General features: G+C 48.3%; 32 non-coding genes across 32 annotated transcripts; 22 read left to right on the top strand and 10 right to left on the bottom strand.

The window, feature by feature from the left end:
* Positions 1-74: 74 nt before the first annotated feature.
* Positions 75-145, top strand: TRNAG-GCC (transfer RNA glycine (anticodon GCC)). Its single transcript has one exon. It is a non-coding gene; the product is annotated as a tRNA-Gly (tRNA).
* A 317-nt stretch (positions 146-462) lies between these two features.
* Positions 463-536, top strand: TRNAI-AAU (transfer RNA isoleucine (anticodon AAU)). The gene has a single exon. It is a non-coding gene; the product is annotated as a tRNA-Ile (tRNA).
* Positions 537-1,022: 486 nt separating this feature from the next.
* Positions 1,023-1,095, bottom strand: TRNAK-UUU (transfer RNA lysine (anticodon UUU)). Its single transcript has one exon. It is a non-coding gene; the product is annotated as a tRNA-Lys (tRNA).
* A 308-nt stretch (positions 1,096-1,403) lies between these two features.
* Positions 1,404-1,474, top strand: TRNAG-GCC (transfer RNA glycine (anticodon GCC)). The gene has a single exon. It is a non-coding gene; the product is annotated as a tRNA-Gly (tRNA).
* Positions 1,475-1,791: 317 nt separating this feature from the next.
* On the top strand, positions 1,792-1,865 carry TRNAI-AAU (transfer RNA isoleucine (anticodon AAU)). The gene has a single exon. It is a non-coding gene; the product is annotated as a tRNA-Ile (tRNA).
* A 486-nt stretch (positions 1,866-2,351) lies between these two features.
* Positions 2,352-2,424, bottom strand: TRNAK-UUU (transfer RNA lysine (anticodon UUU)). Its single transcript has one exon. It is a non-coding gene; the product is annotated as a tRNA-Lys (tRNA).
* A 308-nt stretch (positions 2,425-2,732) lies between these two features.
* On the top strand, positions 2,733-2,803 carry TRNAG-GCC (transfer RNA glycine (anticodon GCC)). Its single transcript has one exon. It is a non-coding gene; the product is annotated as a tRNA-Gly (tRNA).
* A 325-nt stretch (positions 2,804-3,128) lies between these two features.
* TRNAI-AAU (transfer RNA isoleucine (anticodon AAU)) lies at positions 3,129-3,202 on the top strand. The gene has a single exon. It is a non-coding gene; the product is annotated as a tRNA-Ile (tRNA).
* Positions 3,203-3,688: 486 nt separating this feature from the next.
* Positions 3,689-3,761, bottom strand: TRNAK-UUU (transfer RNA lysine (anticodon UUU)). The gene has a single exon. It is a non-coding gene; the product is annotated as a tRNA-Lys (tRNA).
* Positions 3,762-4,069: 308 nt separating this feature from the next.
* Positions 4,070-4,140, top strand: TRNAG-GCC (transfer RNA glycine (anticodon GCC)). The gene has a single exon. It is a non-coding gene; the product is annotated as a tRNA-Gly (tRNA).
* Positions 4,141-4,465: 325 nt separating this feature from the next.
* Positions 4,466-4,539, top strand: TRNAI-AAU (transfer RNA isoleucine (anticodon AAU)). Its single transcript has one exon. It is a non-coding gene; the product is annotated as a tRNA-Ile (tRNA).
* A 486-nt stretch (positions 4,540-5,025) lies between these two features.
* Positions 5,026-5,098, bottom strand: TRNAK-UUU (transfer RNA lysine (anticodon UUU)). Its single transcript has one exon. It is a non-coding gene; the product is annotated as a tRNA-Lys (tRNA).
* A 308-nt stretch (positions 5,099-5,406) lies between these two features.
* On the top strand, positions 5,407-5,477 carry TRNAG-GCC (transfer RNA glycine (anticodon GCC)). Its single transcript has one exon. It is a non-coding gene; the product is annotated as a tRNA-Gly (tRNA).
* A 325-nt stretch (positions 5,478-5,802) lies between these two features.
* Positions 5,803-5,876, top strand: TRNAI-AAU (transfer RNA isoleucine (anticodon AAU)). The gene has a single exon. It is a non-coding gene; the product is annotated as a tRNA-Ile (tRNA).
* A 486-nt stretch (positions 5,877-6,362) lies between these two features.
* On the bottom strand, positions 6,363-6,435 carry TRNAK-UUU (transfer RNA lysine (anticodon UUU)). Its single transcript has one exon. It is a non-coding gene; the product is annotated as a tRNA-Lys (tRNA).
* A 307-nt stretch (positions 6,436-6,742) lies between these two features.
* Positions 6,743-6,813, top strand: TRNAG-GCC (transfer RNA glycine (anticodon GCC)). The gene has a single exon. It is a non-coding gene; the product is annotated as a tRNA-Gly (tRNA).
* Positions 6,814-7,139: 326 nt separating this feature from the next.
* TRNAI-AAU (transfer RNA isoleucine (anticodon AAU)) lies at positions 7,140-7,213 on the top strand. The gene has a single exon. It is a non-coding gene; the product is annotated as a tRNA-Ile (tRNA).
* A 486-nt stretch (positions 7,214-7,699) lies between these two features.
* TRNAK-UUU (transfer RNA lysine (anticodon UUU)) lies at positions 7,700-7,772 on the bottom strand. Its single transcript has one exon. It is a non-coding gene; the product is annotated as a tRNA-Lys (tRNA).
* A 308-nt stretch (positions 7,773-8,080) lies between these two features.
* On the top strand, positions 8,081-8,151 carry TRNAG-GCC (transfer RNA glycine (anticodon GCC)). Its single transcript has one exon. It is a non-coding gene; the product is annotated as a tRNA-Gly (tRNA).
* A 1,003-nt stretch (positions 8,152-9,154) lies between these two features.
* Positions 9,155-9,228, top strand: TRNAI-AAU (transfer RNA isoleucine (anticodon AAU)). The gene has a single exon. It is a non-coding gene; the product is annotated as a tRNA-Ile (tRNA).
* Positions 9,229-9,714: 486 nt separating this feature from the next.
* On the bottom strand, positions 9,715-9,787 carry TRNAK-UUU (transfer RNA lysine (anticodon UUU)). Its single transcript has one exon. It is a non-coding gene; the product is annotated as a tRNA-Lys (tRNA).
* A 308-nt stretch (positions 9,788-10,095) lies between these two features.
* Positions 10,096-10,166, top strand: TRNAG-GCC (transfer RNA glycine (anticodon GCC)). The gene has a single exon. It is a non-coding gene; the product is annotated as a tRNA-Gly (tRNA).
* Positions 10,167-10,483: 317 nt separating this feature from the next.
* TRNAI-AAU (transfer RNA isoleucine (anticodon AAU)) lies at positions 10,484-10,557 on the top strand. Its single transcript has one exon. It is a non-coding gene; the product is annotated as a tRNA-Ile (tRNA).
* A 486-nt stretch (positions 10,558-11,043) lies between these two features.
* On the bottom strand, positions 11,044-11,116 carry TRNAK-UUU (transfer RNA lysine (anticodon UUU)). Its single transcript has one exon. It is a non-coding gene; the product is annotated as a tRNA-Lys (tRNA).
* A 308-nt stretch (positions 11,117-11,424) lies between these two features.
* TRNAG-GCC (transfer RNA glycine (anticodon GCC)) lies at positions 11,425-11,495 on the top strand. The gene has a single exon. It is a non-coding gene; the product is annotated as a tRNA-Gly (tRNA).
* Positions 11,496-11,812: 317 nt separating this feature from the next.
* TRNAI-AAU (transfer RNA isoleucine (anticodon AAU)) lies at positions 11,813-11,886 on the top strand. The gene has a single exon. It is a non-coding gene; the product is annotated as a tRNA-Ile (tRNA).
* A 486-nt stretch (positions 11,887-12,372) lies between these two features.
* On the bottom strand, positions 12,373-12,445 carry TRNAK-UUU (transfer RNA lysine (anticodon UUU)). The gene has a single exon. It is a non-coding gene; the product is annotated as a tRNA-Lys (tRNA).
* A 308-nt stretch (positions 12,446-12,753) lies between these two features.
* Positions 12,754-12,824, top strand: TRNAG-GCC (transfer RNA glycine (anticodon GCC)). Its single transcript has one exon. It is a non-coding gene; the product is annotated as a tRNA-Gly (tRNA).
* A 325-nt stretch (positions 12,825-13,149) lies between these two features.
* On the top strand, positions 13,150-13,223 carry TRNAI-AAU (transfer RNA isoleucine (anticodon AAU)). Its single transcript has one exon. It is a non-coding gene; the product is annotated as a tRNA-Ile (tRNA).
* A 486-nt stretch (positions 13,224-13,709) lies between these two features.
* On the bottom strand, positions 13,710-13,782 carry TRNAK-UUU (transfer RNA lysine (anticodon UUU)). The gene has a single exon. It is a non-coding gene; the product is annotated as a tRNA-Lys (tRNA).
* Positions 13,783-14,090: 308 nt separating this feature from the next.
* On the top strand, positions 14,091-14,161 carry TRNAG-GCC (transfer RNA glycine (anticodon GCC)). The gene has a single exon. It is a non-coding gene; the product is annotated as a tRNA-Gly (tRNA).
* Positions 14,162-14,478: 317 nt separating this feature from the next.
* On the top strand, positions 14,479-14,552 carry TRNAI-AAU (transfer RNA isoleucine (anticodon AAU)). The gene has a single exon. It is a non-coding gene; the product is annotated as a tRNA-Ile (tRNA).
* Positions 14,553-14,689: the final 137 nt, after the last annotated feature.

The raw sequence follows: 14,689 nt of genomic DNA, 5'->3' as shown, positions 1-14,689 counted from the left end.
TTTCTGTTCAGGGGGAAAAATCTTCTTTCCGACCACTCGAATCTCTATGGATTTTCAAGTGGGCCGTTGCAGATGCATTGGTGGTTCAGTGGTAGAATTCTCGCCTGCCACGCGGGAGGCCCGGGTTCGATTCCCGGCCAATGCAAGCTTCTTTTTAGAGCATTGGTAAAACAGGTCCCTGGAAAAGCAGGGTTGCCTTTTACCCATGCTGAAGGAAATTTGTCCTTTACGATGGATGTCCTTTATTTGTCCTTTACGATGCTTCAGCAACCGGCACCAGCCAGCGTTTGCCTTGTTAGCGCAGTAGGTAGCGCGTCAGTCTCATAATCTGAAGGTTGTGAGTTCGACCCTCATACAGGGCATGCTTGTTTTACAGCTTGAGACTGTTGATAGCTGATGCCAAACGTTCATTTACTCTGGAGTTTTTTCCACGGTCCTCTGTTTTGCCAAGCCTGCCGACGTGGCCGGTTAGCTCAGTTGGTTAGAGCGTGGTGCTAATAACGCCAAGGTCGCGGGTTCGATCCCCGTACGGGCCATGCTGTTTTGCCTATGTTTCTGCAAATGAAATGACTCCCTTATTTGCATGATGCATTGTAGAGATACCACTATATCCGTTACTCAGGAAATGTCTGGACGTCTGTGCGTTACCGTACATCCGCGGATTGCTGGCTTGTGTTGAGAGGCGGCGTTGTCTCGATTCTTCTGCACGTATGCTATTTGTTTCCGTGAATACAGGAGGCATTAACGGTGGATTCTCTTTAAACATTCAATATCCCTCAAACTCTGGTGTGTGCACTATTGGTCTAAGGTCTAGAAAGAAAAGGGGGTGACGTTATAAATGATCTTGTTTCTTTACACATAGATACGGGAGACATTTTTTGGCAGCTAAGAACCGTTCGGCATATCTAAAAGGTTTGCAGGGAAGCCGTCCCGCTTATCTACTATCTTTTGAGTCAAGTAAAGCTTTCCAGTGTTGATTGTACGGCGCTGAACTCGTGGTTTTAGCATAATAAAGCGAGCAGCGCCCGAACAGGGACTTGAACCCTGGACCCTCAGATTAAAAGTCTGATGCTCTACCGACTGAGCTATCCAGGCTCGCTGTGCAAGAGCCTTGGGCCAGACCTGAAGCTGGCTATCAGCCACAGAGTTGGTCCACGTGCACTTACATTACATCTAGGACACCTTGAGTTTCTGGTTGACAACCATTTCCACAATGTCGGTCTCATAATCTGAAGGTCGAGAGTCAGGTCCTCGCACAGGGCACGCTTCTTTTACAGCTACACGTATAAGCAACTAACTGATTGATCCCCCAACCACCGCTTCCATAACTTTCTGTTCAGGGGGAAAAATCTTCTTTCCGACCACTCGAATCTCTATGGATTTTCAAGTCGGCCGTTGCAGATGCATTGGTGGTTCAGTGGTAGAATTCTCGCCTGCCACGCGGGAGGCCCGGGTTCGATTCCCGGCCAATGCAAGCTTCTTTTTAGAGCATTGGTAAAACAGGTCCCTGGAAAAGCAGGGTTGCCTTTTACCCATGCTGAAGGAAATTTGTCCTTTACGATGGATGTCCTTTATTTGTCCTTTACGATGCTTCAGCAACCGGCACCAGCCAGCGTTTGCCTTGTTAGCGCAGTAGGTAGCGCGTCAGTCTCATAATCTGAAGGTTGTGAGTTCGACCCTCATACAGGGCATGCTTGTTTTACAGCTTGAGACTGTTGATAGCTGATGCCAAACGTTCATTTACTCTGGAGTTTTTTCCACGGTCCTCTGTTTTGCCGAGCCTGCCGACGTGGCCGGTTAGCTCAGTTGGTTAGAGCGTGGTGCTAATAACGCCAAGGTCGCGGGTTCGATCCCCGTACGGGCCATGCTGTTTTGCCTATGTTTCTGCAAATGAAATGACTCCCTTATTTGCATGATGCATTGTAGAGATACCACTATATCCGTTACTCAGGAAATGTCTGGACGTCTGTGCGTTACCGTACATCCGCGGATTGCTGGCTGGTGTTTAGAGGCGGCGGTGTCTCGATTCTTCTGCACGTATGCTATTTGTTTCCGTGAATACAGGAGGCATTAACGGTGGATTCTCTTTAAACATTCAATATCCCTCAAACTCTGGTGTGTGCACCATTGGTCTAAGGTCTAGAAAGAAAAGGGGGTGACGTTATAAATGATCTTGTTTCTTTACACATAGATACGGGAGACATTTTTTGGCAGCTAAGAACCGTTCGGCATATCTAAAAGGTTTGCAGGGAAGCCGTCCCGCTTATCTACTATCTTTTGAGTCAAGTAAAGCTTTCCAGTGTTGATTGTACGGCGCTGAACTCGTGGTTTTAGCATAATAAAGCGAGCAGCGCCCGAACAGGGACTTGAACCCTGGACCCTCAGATTAAAAGTCTGATGCTCTACCGACTGAGCTATCCAGGCTCGCTGTGCAAGAGCCTTGGGCCAGACCTGAAGCTGGCTATCAGCCACAGAGTTGGTCCACGTGCACTTACATTACATCTAGGACACCTTGAGTTTCTGGTTGACAACCATTTCCACAATGTCGGTCTCATAATCTGAAGGTCGAGAGTCAGGTCCTCGCACAGGGCACGCTTCTTTTACAGCTACACGTATAAGCAACTAACTGATTGATCCCCCAACCACCGCTTCCATAACTTTCTGTTCAGGGGGAAAAATCTTCTTTCCGACCACTCGAATCTCTATGGATTTTCAAGTGGGCCGTTGCAGATGCATTGGTGGTTCAGTGGTAGAATTCTCGCCTGCCACGCGGGAGGCCCGGGTTCGATTCCCGGCCAATGCAAGCTTCTTTTTAGAGCATTGGTAAAACAGGTCCCTGGAAAAGCAGGGTTGCCTTTTACCCATGCTGAAGGAAATTTGTCCTTTACGATGGATGTCCTTTATTTGTCCTTTACGATGCTTCAGCAACCGGCACCAGCCAGCGTTTGCCTTGTTAGCGCAGTAGGTAGCGCGTCAGTCTCATAATCTGAAGGTCGTGAGTTCGACCCTCATACAGGGCATGCTTGTTTTACAGCTTGAGACTGTTGATAGCTGATGCCAAACGTTCATTTACTCTGGAGTTTTTTCCACGGTCCTCAATCCGAGCCTGCGTCCGAGCCTGCCGACGTGGCCGGTTAGCTCAGTTGGTTAGAGCGTGGTGCTAATAACGCCAAGGTCGCGGGTTCGATCCCCGTACGGGCCATGCTGTTTTGCCTATGTTTCTGCAAATGAAATGACTCCCTTATTTGCATGATGCATTGTAGAGATACCACTATATCCGTTACTCAGGAAATGTCTGGACGTCTGTGCGTTACCGTACATCCGCGGATTGCTGGCTGGTGTTTAGAGGCGGCGGTGTCTCGATTCTTCTGCACGTATGCTATTTGTTTCCGTGAATACAGGAGGCATTAACGGTGGATTCTCTTTAAACATTCAATATCCCTCAAACTCTGGTGTGTGCACCATTGGTCTAAGGTCTAGAAAGAAAAGGGGGTGACGTTATAAATGATCTTGTTTCTTTACACATAGATACGGGAGACATTTTTTGGCAGCTAAGAACCGTTCGGCATATCTAAAAGGTTTGCAGGGAAGCCGTCCCGCTTATCTACTATCTTTTGAGTCAAGTAAAGCTTTCCAGTGTTGATTGTACGGCGCTGAACTCGTGGTTTTAGCATAATAAAGCGAGCAGCGCCCGAACAGGGACTTGAACCCTGGACCCTCAGATTAAAAGTCTGATGCTCTACCGACTGAGCTATCCAGGCTCGCTGTGCAAGAGCCTTGGGCCAGACCTGAAGCTGGCTATCAGCCACAGAGTTGGTCCACGTGCACTTACATTACATCTAGAACACCTTGAGTTTCTGGTTGACAACCATTTCCACAATGTCGGTCTCATAATCTGAAGTTCGAGAGTCAGGTCCTCGCACAGGGCACGCTTCTTTTACAGCTACACGTATAAGCAACTAACTGATTGATCCCCCAACCACCGCTTCCATAACTTTCTGTTCAGGGGGAAAAATCTTCTTTCCGACCACTCGAATCTCTATGGATTTTCAAGTGGGCCGTTGCAGATGCATTGGTGGTTCAGTGGTAGAATTCTCGCCTGCCACGCGGGAGGCCCGGGTTCGATTCCCGGCCAATGCAAGCTTCTTTTTAGAGCATTGGTAAAACAGGTCCCTGGAAAAGCAGGGTTGCCTTTTACCCATGCTGAAGGAAATTTGTCCTTTACGATGGATGTCCTTTATTTGTCCTTTACGATGCTTCAGCAACCGGCACCAGCCAGCGTTTGCCTTGTTAGCGCAGTAGGTAGCGCGTCAGTCTCATAATCTGAAGGTCGTGAGTTCGACCCTCATACAGGGCATGCTTGTTTTACAGCTTGAGACTGTTGATAGCTGATGCCAAACGTTCATTTACTCTGGAGTTTTTTCCACGGTCCTCAATCCGAGCCTGCGTCCGAGCCTGCCGACGTGGCCGGTTAGCTCAGTTGGTTAGAGCGTGGTGCTAATAACGCCAAGGTCGCGGGTTCGATCCCCGTACGGGCCATGCTGTTTTGCCTATGTTTCTGCAAATGAAATGACTCCCTTATTTGCATGATGCATTGTAGAGATACCACTATATCCGTTACTCAGGAAATGTCTGGACGTCTGTGCGTTACCGTACATCCGCGGATTGCTGGCTGGTGTTTAGAGGCGGCGGTGTCTCGATTCTTCTGCACGTATGCTATTTGTTTCCGTGAATACAGGAGGCATTAACGGTGGATTCTCTTTAAACATTCAATATCCCTCAAACTCTGGTGTGTGCACCATTGGTCTAAGGTCTAGAAAGAAAAGGGGGTGACGTTATAAATGATCTTGTTTCTTTACACATAGATACGGGAGACATTTTTTGGCAGCTAAGAACCGTTCGGCATATCTAAAAGGTTTGCAGGGAAGCCGTCCCGCTTATCTACTATCTTTTGAGTCAAGTAAAGCTTTCCAGTGTTGATTGTACGGCGCTGAACTCGTGGTTTTAGCATAATAAAGCGAGCAGCGCCCGAACAGGGACTTGAACCCTGGACCCTCAGATTAAAAGTCTGATGCTCTACCGACTGAGCTATCCAGGCTCGCTGTGCAAGAGCCTTGGGCCAGACCTGAAGCTGGCTATCAGCCACAGAGTTGGTCCACGTGCACTTACATTACATCTAGGACACCTTGAGTTTCTGGTTGACAACCATTTCCACAATGTCGGTCTCATAATCTGAAGGTCGAGAGTCAGGTCCTCGCACAGGGCACGCTTCTTTTACAGCTACACGTATAAGCAACTAACTGATTGATCCCCCAACCACCGCTTCCATAACTTTCTGTTCAGGGGGAAAAATCTTCTTTCCGACCACTCGAATCTCTATGGATTTTCAAGTGGGCCGTTGCAGATGCATTGGTGGTTCAGTGGTAGAATTCTCGCCTGCCACGCGGGAGGCCCGGGTTCGATTCCCGGCCAATGCAAGCTTCTTTTTAGAGCATTGGTAAAACAGGTCCCTGGAAAAGCAGGGTTGCCTTTTACCCATGCTGAAGGAAATTTGTCCTTTACGATGGATGTCCTTTATTTGTCCTTTACGATGCTTCAGCAACCGGCACCAGCCAGCGTTTGCCTTGTTAGCGCAGTAGGTAGCGCGTCAGTCTCATAATCTGAAGGTCGTGAGTTCGACCCTCATACAGGGCATGCTTGTTTTACAGCTTGAGACTGTTGATAGCTGATGCCAAACGTTCATTTACTCTGGAGTTTTTTCCACGGTCCTCAATCCGAGCCTGCGTCCGAGCCTGCCGACGTGGCCGGTTAGCTCAGTTGGTTAGAGCGTGGTGCTAATAACGCCAAGGTCGCGGGTTCGATCCCCGTACGGGCCATGCTGTTTTGCCTATGTTTCTGCAAATGAAATGACTCCCTTATTTGCATGATGCATTGTAGAGATACCACTATATCCGTTACTCAGGAAATGTCTGGACGTCTGTGCGTTACCGTACATCCGCGGATTGCTGGCTGGTGTTTAGAGGCGGCGGTGTCTCGATTCTTCTGCACGTATGCTATTTGTTTCCGTGAATACAGGAGGCATTAACGGTGGATTCTCTTTAAACATTCAATATCCCTCAAACTCTGGTGTGTGCACCATTGGTCTAAGGTCTAGAAAGAAAAGGGGGTGACGTTATAAATGATCTTGTTTCTTTACACATAGATACGGGAGACATTTTTTGGCAGCTAAGAACCGTTCGGCATATCTAAAAGGTTTGCAGGGAAGCCGTCCCGCTTATCTACTATCTTTTGAGTCAAGTAAAGCTTTCCAGTGTTGATTGTACGGCGCTGAACTCGTGGTTTTAGCATAATAAAGCGAGCAGCGCCCGAACAGGGACTTGAACCCTGGACCCTCAGATTAAAAGTCTGATGCTCTACCGACTGAGCTATCCAGGCTCGCTGTGCAAGAGCCTTGGGCCAGACCTGAAGCTGGCTATCAGCCACAGAGTTGGTCCACGTGCACTTACATTACATCTAGAACACCTTGAGTTTCTGGTTGACAACCATTTCCACAATGTCGGTCTCATAATCTGAAGTTCGAGAGTCAGGTCCTCGCACAGGGCACGCTTCTTTTACAGCTACACGTATAAGCAACTAACTGATTGATCCCCCAACCACCGCTTCCATAACTTTCTGTTCAGGGGGAAAAATCTTCTTTCCGACCACTCGAATCTCTATGGATTTTCAGTGGGCCGTTGCAGATGCATTGGTGGTTCAGTGGTAGAATTCTCGCCTGCCACGCGGGAGGCCCGGGTTCGATTCCCGGCCAATGCAAGCTTCTTTTTAGAGCATTGGTAAAACAGGTCCCTGGAAAAGCAGGGTTGCCTTTTACCCATGCTGAAGGAAATTTGTCCTTTACGATGGATGTCCTTTATTTGTCCTTTACGAATGCTTCAGCAACCGGCACCAGCCAGCGTTTGCCTTGTTAGCGCAGTAGGTAGCGCGTCAGTCTCATAATCTGAAGGTCGTGAGTTCGACCCTCATACAGGGCATGCTTGTTTTACAGCTTGAGACTGTTGATAGCTGATGCCAAACGTTCATTTACTCTGGAGTTTTTTCCACGGTCCTCAATCCGAGCCTGCGTCCGAGCCTGCCGACGTGGCCGGTTAGCTCAGTTGGTTAGAGCGTGGTGCTAATAACGCCAAGGTCGCGGGTTCGATCCCCGTACGGGCCATGCTGTTTTGCCTATGTTTCTGCAAATGAAATGACTCCCTTATTTGCATGATGCATTGTAGAGATACCACTATATCCGTTACTCAGGAAATGTCTGGACGTCTGTGCGTTACCGTACATCCGCGGATTGCTGGCTGGTGTTTAGAGGCGGCGGTGTCTCGATTCTTCTGCACGTATGCTATTTGTTTCCGTGAATACAGGAGGCATTAACGGTGGATTCTCTTTAAACATTCAATATCCCTCAAACTCTGGTGTGTGCACCATTGGTCTAAGGTCTAGAAAGAAAAGGGGGTGACGTTATAAATGATCTTGTTTCTTTACACATAGATACGGGAGACATTTTTTGGCAGCTAAGAACCGTTCGGCATATCTAAAAGGTTTGCAGGGAAGCCGTCCCGCTTATCTACTATCTTTTGAGTCAAGTAAAGCTTTCCAGTGTTGATTGTACGGCGCTGAACTCGTGGTTTTAGCATAATAAAGCGAGCAGCGCCCGAACAGGGACTTGAACCCTGGACCCTCAGATTAAAAGTCTGATGCTCTACCGACTGAGCTATCCAGGCTCGCTGTGCAAGAGCCTTGGGCCAGACCTGAAGCTGGCTATCAGCCACAGAGTTGGTCCACGTGCACTTACATTACATCTAGGACACCTTGAGTTTCTGGTTGACAACCATTTCCACAATGTCGGTCTCATAATCTGAAGGTCGAGAGTCAGGTCCTCGCACAGGGCACGCTTCTTTTACAGCTACACGTATAAGCAACTAACTGATTGATCCCCCAACCACCGCTTCCATAACTTTCTGTTCAGGGGGAAAAATCTTCTTTCCGACCACTCGAATCTCTATGGATTTTCAAGTGGGCCGTTGCAGATGCATTGGTGGTTCAGTGGTAGAATTCTCGCCTGCCACGCGGGAGGCCCGGGTTCGATTCCCGGCCAATGCAAGCTTCTTTTTAGAGCATTGGTAAAACAGGTCCCTGGAAAAGCAGGGTTGCCTTTTACCCATGCTGAAGGAAATTTGTCCTTTACGATGGATGTCCTTTATTTGTCCTTTACGATGCTTCAGCAACCGGCACCAGCCAGCGTTTGCCTTGTTAGCGCAGTAGGTAGCGCGTCAGTCTCATAATCTGAAGGTCGTGAGTAGGGCTGCAACTAACGATTATTTTATTAATCGATTAATCGGCCGATTATTTTTTCGATTAATCGATTAATCGGATAAAAAAATATTTAATAAAATGCCCTGCACCCACCCACACTCTGCCCCATCAGTTTCCCACCCGGCAATCATATTCTCTCTCTCTCTCTCTCTCTCTCTCTCTCTCTCTCTCTCTCTCTCTCTCTCTCTCTCTCTCTCTCTCTCTCTCTCTCTCTCTCTCTCTCTCTCTCTCTCTCTCTCTCTCTCTCTCTCTCTCTCTCTCTCTCTCTCTCTCTCTCTCTCTCTCTCTCTCTCTCTCTCTCTCTCTCTCTCTCTCTCTCTCTCTCTCTCTCTCTCTCTCTCTCTCTCTCTCTCTCTCTCTCTCTCTCTCTCTCTCTCTCTCTCCTACTCCTACCTCCGCTACCGAATCCTTCCACTTACAACGTGCAACCGCAAAACTTTATTCAAATCTTCATCGTACAAGCGCGTCACATCCGTCATTACGTAACGTCAAGCAGACGGACACTACAGAGCTCTGCAGCAGAAACGGGGGAACGCCGGCGGAGGTAAGTGAAAGGAGCCGAGCGCTCCAACGACGAATCGATAACGGAAATCGTCGACAACGATTCCCGTTATCGATTATTATCGATTTTATCGATGCGTTGTTTCAGGTCTAGTCGTGAGTTCGACCCTCATACAGGGCATGCTTGTTTTACAGCTTGAGACTGTTGATAGCTGATGCCAAACGTTCATTTACTCTGGAGTTTTTTCCACGGTCCTCAATCCGAGCCTGCGTCCGAGCCTGCCGACGTGGCCGGTTAGCTCAGTTGGTTAGAGCGTGGTGCTAATAACGCCAAGGTCGCGGGTTCGATCCCCGTACGGGCCATGCTGTTTTGCCTATGTTTCTGCAAATGAAATGACTCCCTTATTTGCATGATGCATTGTAGAGATACCACTATATCCGTTACTCAGGAAATGTCTGGACGTCTGTGCGTTACCGTACATCCGCGGATTGCTGGCTGGTGTTTAGAGGCGGCGGTGTCTCGATTCTTCTGCACGTATGCTATTTGTTTCCGTGAATACAGGAGGCATTAACGGTGGATTCTCTTTAAACATTCAATATCCCTCAAACTCTGGTGTGTGCACCATTGGTCTAAGGTCTAGAAAGAAAAGGGGGTGACGTTATAAATGATCTTGTTTCTTTACACATAGATACGGGAGACATTTTTTGGCAGCTAAGAACCGTTCGGCATATCTAAAAGGTTTGCAGGGAAGCCGTCCCGCTTATCTACTATCTTTTGAGTCAAGTAAAGCTTTCCAGTGTTGATTGTACGGCGCTGAACTCGTGGTTTTAGCATAATAAAGCGAGCAGCGCCCGAACAGGGACTTGAACCCTGGACCCTCAGATTAAAAGTCTGATGCTCTACCGACTGAGCTATCCAGGCTCGCTGTGCAAGAGCCTTGGGCCAGACCTGAAGCTGGCTATCAGCCACAGAGTTGGTCCACGTGCACTTACATTACATCTAGGACACCTTGAGTTTCTGGTTGACAACCATTTCCACAATGTCGGTCTCATAATCTGAAGTTCGAGAGTCAGGTCCTCGCACAGGGCACGCTTCTTTTACAGCTACACGTATAAGCAACTAACTGATTGATCCCCCAACCACCGCTTCCATAACTTTCTGTTCAGGGGGAAAAATCTTCTTTCCGACCACTCGAATCTCTATGGATTTTCAAGTGGGCCGTTGCAGATGCATTGGTGGTTCAGTGGTAGAATTCTCGCCTGCCACGCGGGAGGCCCGGGTTCGATTCCCGGCCAATGCAAGCTTCTTTTTAGAGCATTGGTAAAACAGGTCCCTGGAAAAGCAGGGTTGCCTTTTACCCATGCTGAAGGAAATTTGTCCTTTACGATGGATGTCCTTTATTTGTCCTTTACGATGCTTCAGCAACCGGCACCAGCCAGCGTTTGCCTTGTTAGCGCAGTAGGTAGCGCGTCAGTCTCATAATCTGAAGGTTGTGAGTTCGACCCTCATACAGGGCATGCTTGTTTTACAGCTTGAGACTGTTGATAGCTGATGCCAAACGTTCATTTACTCTGGAGTTTTTTCCACGGTCCTCTGTTTTGCCGAGCCTGCCGACGTGGCCGGTTAGCTCAGTTGGTTAGAGCGTGGTGCTAATAACGCCAAGGTCGCGGGTTCGATCCCCGTACGGGCCATGCTGTTTTGCCTATGTTTCTGCAAATGAAATGACTCCCTTATTTGCATGATGCATTGTAGAGATACCACTATATCCGTTACTCAGGAAATGTCTGGACGTCTGTGCGTTACCGTACATCCGCGGATTGCTGGCTGGTGTTTAGAGGCGGCGGTGTCTCGATTCTTCTGCACGTATGCTATTTGTTTCCGTGAATACAGGAGGCATTAACGGTGGATTCTCTTTAAACATTCAATATCCCTCAAACTCTGGTGTGTGCACCATTGGTCTAAGGTCTAGAAAGAAAAGGGGGTGACGTTATAAATGATCTTGTTTCTTTACACATAGATACGGGAGACATTTTTTGGCAGCTAAGAACCGTTCGGCATATCTAAAAGGTTTGCAGGGAAGCCGTCCCGCTTATCTACTATCTTTTGAGTCAAGTAAAGCTTTCCAGTGTTGATTGTACGGCGCTGAACTCGTGGTTTTAGCATAATAAAGCGAGCAGCGCCCGAACAGGGACTTGAACCCTGGACCCTCAGATTAAAAGTCTGATGCTCTACCGACTGAGCTATCCAGGCTCGCTGTGCAAGAGCCTTGGGCCAGACCTGAAGCTGGCTATCAGCCACAGAGTTGGTCCACGTGCACTTACATTACATCTAGGACACCTTGAGTTTCTGGTTGACAACCATTTCCACAATGTCGGTCTCATAATCTGAAGGTCGAGAGTCAGGTCCTCGCACAGGGCACGCTTCTTTTACAGCTACACGTATAAGCAACTAACTGATTGATCCCCCAACCACCGCTTCCATAACTTTCTGTTCAGGGGGAAAAATCTTCTTTCCGACCACTCGAATCTCTATGGATTTTCAAGTGGGCCGTTGCAGATGCATTGGTGGTTCAGTGGTAGAATTCTCGCCTGCCACGCGGGAGGCCCGGGTTCGATTCCCGGCCAATGCAAGCTTCTTTTTAGAGCATTGGTAAAACAGGTCCCTGGAAAAGCAGGGTTGCCTTTTACCCATGCTGAAGGAAATTTGTCCTTTACGATGGATGTCCTTTATTTGTCCTTTACGATGCTTCAGCAACCGGCACCAGCCAGCGTTTGCCTTGTTAGCGCAGTAGGTAGCGCGTCAGTCTCATAATCTGAAGGTCGTGAGTTCGACCCTCATACAGGGCATGCTTGTTTTACAGCTTGAGACTGTTGATAGCTGATGCCAAACGTTCATTTACTCTGGAGTTTTTTCCACGGTCCTCTGTTTTGCTGAGCCTGCCGACGTGGCCGGTTAGCTCAGTTGGTTAGAGCGTGGTGCTAATAACGCCAAGGTCGCGGGTTCGATCCCCGTACGGGCCATGCTGTTTTGCCTATGTTTCTGCAAATGAAATGACTCCCTTATTTGCATGATGCATTGTAGAGATACCACTATATCCGTTACTCAGGAAATGTCTGGACGTCTGTGCGTTACCGTACATCCGCGGATTGCTGGCTGGTGTTTAGAGGCGGCGGTGTCTCGATTCTTCTGCACGTATGCTATTTGTTTCCGTGAATACAGGAGGCATTAACGGTGGATTCTCTTTAAACATTCAATATCCCTCAAACTCTGGTGTGTGCACCATTGGTCTAAGGTCTAGAAAGAAAAGGGGGTGACGTTATAAATGATCTTGTTTCTTTACACATAGATACGGGAGACATTTTTTGGCAGCTAAGAACCGTTCGGCATATCTAAAAGGTTTGCAGGGAAGCCGTCCCGCTTATCTACTATCTTTTGAGTCAAGTAAAGCTTTCCAGTGTTGATTGTACGGCGCTGAACTCGTGGTTTTAGCATAATAAAGCGAGCAGCGCCCGAACAGGGACTTGAACCCTGGACCCTCAGATTAAAAGTCTGATGCTCTACCGACTGAGCTATCCAGGCTCGCTGTGCAAGAGCCTTGGGCCAGACCTGAAGCTGGCTATCAGCCACAGAGTTGGTCCACGTGCACTTACATTACATCTAGGACACCTTGAGTTTCTGGTTGACAACCATTTCCACAATGTCGGTCTCATAATCTGAAGTTCGAGAGTCAGGTCCTCGCACAGGGCACGCTTCTTTTACAGCTACACGTATAAGCAACTAACTGATTGATCCCCCAACCACCGCTTCCATAACTTTCTGTTCAGGGGGAAAAATCTTCTTTCCGACCACTCGAATCTCTATGGATTTTCAAGTGGGCCGTTGCAGATGCATTGGTGGTTCAGTGGTAGAATTCTCGCCTGCCACGCGGGAGGCCCGGGTTCGATTCCCGGCCAATGCAAGCTTCTTTTTAGAGCATTGGTAAAACAGGTCCCTGGAAAAGCAGGGTTGCCTTTTACCCATGCTGAAGGAAATTTGTCCTTTACGATGGATGTCCTTTATTTGTCCTTTACGATGCTTCAGCAACCGGCACCAGCCAGCGTTTGCCTTGTTAGCGCAGTAGGTAGCGCGTCAGTCTCATAATCTGAAGGTCGTGAGTTCGACCCTCATACAGGGCATGCTTGTTTTACAGCTTGAGACTGTTGATAGCTGATGCCAAACGTTCATTTACTCTGGAGTTTTTTCCACGGTCCTCAATCCGAGCCTGCGTCCGAGCCTGCCGACGTGGCCGGTTAGCTCAGTTGGTTAGAGCGTGGTGCTAATAACGCCAAGGTCGCGGGTTCGATCCCCGTACGGGCCATGCTGTTTTGCCTATGTTTCTGCAAATGAAATGACTCCCTTATTTGCATGATGCATTGTAGAGATACCACTATATCCGTTACTCAGGAAATGTCTGGACGTCTGTGCGTTACCGTACATCCGCGGATTGCTGGCTGGTGTTTAGAGGCGGCGGTGTCTCGATTCTTCTGCACGTATGCTATTTGTTTCCGTGAATACAGGAGGCATTAACGGTGGATTCTCTTTAAACATTCAATATCCCTCAAACTCTGGTGTGTGCACCATTGGTCTAAGGTCTAGAAAGAAAAGGGGGTGACGTTATAAATGATCTTGTTTCTTTACACATAGATACGGGAGACATTTTTTGGCAGCTAAGAACCGTTCGGCATATCTAAAAGGTTTGCAGGGAAGCCGTCCCGCTTATCTACTATCTTTTGAGTCAAGTAAAGCTTTCCAGTGTTGATTGTACGGCGCTGAACTCGTGGTTTTAGCATAATAAAGCGAGCAGCGCCCGAACAGGGACTTGAACCCTGGACCCTCAGATTAAAAGTCTGATGCTCTACCGACTGAGCTATCCAGGCTCGCTGTGCAAGAGCCTTGGGCCAGACCTGAAGCTGGCTATCAGCCACAGAGTTGGTCCACGTGCACTTACATTACATCTAGGACACCTTGAGTTTCTGGTTGACAACCATTTCCACAATGTCGGTCTCATAATCTGAAGGTCGAGAGTCAGGTCCTCGCACAGGGCACGCTTCTTTTACAGCTACACGTATAAGCAACTAACTGATTGATCCCCCAACCACCGCTTCCATAACTTTCTGTTCAGGGGGAAAAATCTTCTTTCCGACCACTCGAATCTCTATGGATTTTCAAGTGGGCCGTTGCAGATGCATTGGTGGTTCAGTGGTAGAATTCTCGCCTGCCACGCGGGAGGCCCGGGTTCGATTCCCGGCCAATGCAAGCTTCTTTTTAGAGCATTGGTAAAACAGGTCCCTGGAAAAGCAGGGTTGCCTTTTACCCATGCTGAAGGAAATTTGTCCTTTACGATGGATGTCCTTTATTTGTCCTTTACGATGCTTCAGCAACCGGCACCAGCCAGCGTTTGCCTTGTTAGCGCAGTAGGTAGCGCGTCAGTCTCATAATCTGAAGGTTGTGAGTTCGACCCTCATACAGGGCATGCTTGTTTTACAGCTTGAGACTGTTGATAGCTGATGCCAAACGTTCATTTACTCTGGAGTTTTTTCCACGGTCCTCTGTTTTGCCGAGCCTGCCGACGTGGCCGGTTAGCTCAGTTGGTTAGAGCGTGGTGCTAATAACGCCAAGGTCGCGGGTTCGATCCCCGTACGGGCCATGCTGTTTTGCCTATGTTTCTGCAAATGAAATGACTCCCTTATTTGCATGATGCATTGTAGAGATACCACTATATCCGTTATTCAGGAAATGTCTGGACGTCTGTGCGTTACCGTACATCCGCGGATTGCTGGCTGG

The sequence above is a fragment of the Spea bombifrons genome, chromosome 4, assembly GCF_027358695.1.
Source record: "Spea bombifrons isolate aSpeBom1 chromosome 4, aSpeBom1.2.pri, whole genome shotgun sequence".
Classification (NCBI taxonomy): domain Eukaryota; kingdom Metazoa; phylum Chordata; class Amphibia; order Anura; family Pelobatidae; genus Spea; species Spea bombifrons.
This window is presented reverse-complemented; position numbering and strand designations above follow the sequence as displayed.